The sequence below is a fragment of the Octopus bimaculoides genome, chromosome 8 (genome assembly GCF_001194135.2).
Source record: "Octopus bimaculoides isolate UCB-OBI-ISO-001 chromosome 8, ASM119413v2, whole genome shotgun sequence".
Taxonomy (NCBI): Eukaryota; Metazoa; Mollusca; class Cephalopoda; order Octopoda; family Octopodidae; genus Octopus; species Octopus bimaculoides.
In genome coordinates this window covers 39,877,691-39,880,740 of record NC_068988.1, presented here as the reverse complement: position 1 = coordinate 39,880,740, position 3,050 = coordinate 39,877,691, and positions in this window count along the sequence as shown.

Below are 3,050 nucleotides of genomic sequence, written 5' to 3'. Positions count from 1 at the left end.
GCTTGCAATAGCCGGTTGTTTTGGTCAAACTATCATATCTGCTTCAGATGGGAAGAGATCAAGACTTGTCAGAATGTAATACAACGGTTTTGCCATGTGCTGGTGAAACAATTTTTTCGCTTTCTGGGACTTACGATACTTTTACATAATATCAATGATATATGTGTATGTGTGTGTATGTGTACGTGTGTGTGCGTGTGTGTGTATATACACACATATTCTTTAGTGACAGGTTTAGCTTCATTTCAAGCTATATATACACACGTACACACACACGCGCAGATACATATATATATATATATATATATGTGTGTGTGTGTGTGTTTGTGTGTGTATGTGTGTGTGTGTATGTATATACATATATATTATATATCTACATATATATGTATGCATGTATATATACATATATATATGTATGTATGCATATATACATGTATATATGTATGTATATATAATATATATATATATATATGTGTGTGTGTGTGTGTGCGTGTGTATGTGTGTGTGTGTGTGTGTGTGTGTATACATACATGCATGCATATAGGATGCCTGTGTGTATGTGGGTGTGGGTGTGTCCACCTACAGGAAGAAAAACGACAGCGTGAATATAAAAACTAAAAGCTTATTCTTGTGTAAAGTATCACGACGAAGGCAATTGACGTGGTCCCGTGGGTTGCTACTGGCCCTATTCCAAGATGTATTTCATCGCATTTCAAAAATAAATGTACCGTCTAAAGCAGATAATTTTTATATGCCACTTCCAAATTTACAATAAATAAATGAAGGGTGTAAGGTGATTAATTTTTATCGGATTAACATACCACTTTTTCTCTTTTTCGGTTTCAGCTCAAAGCTGCGGCCATGCTGGGTCACCGCCGTTTTGCTACGCCATTATTATTGGGAACCTCCTCTGATATGTTGTATTTGTTGAATAAGGGGGTTCCATATTGCTGCCATCAGTTGCACCTCTTGCCCCCAGTTAGGTTCAGCTGGGACTCTCGACAGGAAGAGATACAGTTTTGTTTTGAAAACATCTACATTCACTTTTTGTGGGCCCCTCAGGCTCTTTGGGATAATATTAAAATGTTGTGGGTTCTTGAAACCCTGGCTGTTGCAGTAACTGGTCCTGAAGCGCGACGGCATTGTTAGGATCTTTGACACTGTTCCGTGGCGACTTGTTCTTGCATTTGTGTAGCTTTCAATGCCAAAATTTGGTACAATCCTTTCCAGGATCTTTCAGATGTATATTGCAGCATATCTCCCCCGTCTTCACTCCAGGGAGTAGTTTCAGCCTTTCCAAGTAACTGAGCTGTTGCAATGAGGCGAGCGTCTTTGTGACGCTTCGCTAGATTGCTTCAAGGTCGGCTGCTATTTTTACACTGTGAGGTGACCACAATTAGGAGCAGTAGTCCAGGCGGCTGAGCAAGAACGTCCTCCATAGGAACATCATGTTTCCCTTCTCTCTGGTTTTGAAGGCTCTCAGGCTCTAGCCAGCCAGCTGTCTGCACTTTGTCCCCAACTTGGTAATGTGCACTTGGAAAGAGGTATCATCACTCATGTCGATGCCCAGGTCACGCACTTATTTCGGTTCTAGGATTGTACTCCCCACTGTAAATTTTTCGTTCAGTTACCGGTGTTGGTAGCGCTGAGCTTGCAATTTTCCAGCATTAAACTGCATATTATTTTCCTCAGCCCGTCTGTAAATTGCATCCAACTCCTGCTGCAGGCATGCAACATTACTATGGTTTTGTATTTTCTGCGAAACTTTCGTATCGTCTGCGTAGCTAGCAAGGGTAGCTATCCAGGCAGCTGAGGTCATATCTGTGAGGGTCGCTATAAAAAGCAGTGGTCCCAAGACAGTACCCTGTGGAATAAAACTGACCATTTGTGTTGTCTTTGAAGTGACTCCAATGGCCAACACTGCCTAACTTCTATCTTTCAGAAAGTCATGTAACCACTCTCCAAGTTTTCCAGCTATGCCAAAATCGCGCAGTGTGTGACATATCATACCATGATCAATTTTATCAAAATCTTTTCGAAAAGCAAGGTATATTACGTCCACATTTGAGTTGCAGAGTAACTGCTTCAACATCCTGTCATAGTGCTGTAAGATCTGTGTCAGGCAGCTCCTATCTGGTCGAAAACCATGATGGGTATCACTCAGCACGTCGTTTTCTTCAAGGAGTGTGATTAGTTTCCAACGGACTCTTCGTTTCATGACTTTACTGATATTTCAAGTCAGAGAGATAGAGCTATAAGTTCTGGCATCCGCTCTGTTTCCTCCTTTATAGATTGGGTATATTATTCCCGCCTTCAGTTTGCTTGACAGCTTGCCATTTGCAAGAAAACTCCGGAAGAGAATCTTTGCGGGTTATGCCAAGGCAGGTATGTATGATTTGAGGAGGATTGCCGGAAAACCGAATTAAACCAAATTAAAAATAAATAACTAGCTTCAGGGACATGATTTTTATAGGAATATTATATTTCTTCATTTTGTTTCAAAATATAGTGGGCCACTCTTCTGTAGCTATGCAATATGTGTAGTATAATGACACAGATAATAACGTATGCGCGGGGGTGTATAATTGTAATGAGCTCCACTACTTCATGTTGCTATAATTATTACTTAATAAGTAGTATTTTGCATTCATTCTATATTTATATCTGTAGAGGGTCATTTTTTTTTGGTTTTTTTTGCTTAATTTTTTTCGCTGCCTACCTTTACAATAGAAACCGTAGAACATCACTTTCGTTTTATTCCCTCATTACCTTCAGAGTAGAAACCGTAACTTAGATTTCACACCAACATTTTCCCTTTGTTTCACGTAATCCACCTTAGAATTTAAGAGGTCAGCTGTCATTTTCCTATTTTACTTCAGCATATTTGCACAAGTTTTCATTTGAAAATACCCATTTTCTCTAAATATAAGAAGGAAAAAATTCGTTGGTGTACTCTTCTGTAGGTATGCCATATGTGTAATATAACGACACACATAACATGTGTGTCGTTGAGTGTGTGTGTGTGTGTGTGTGTGTGTGTGTGTGTGTGT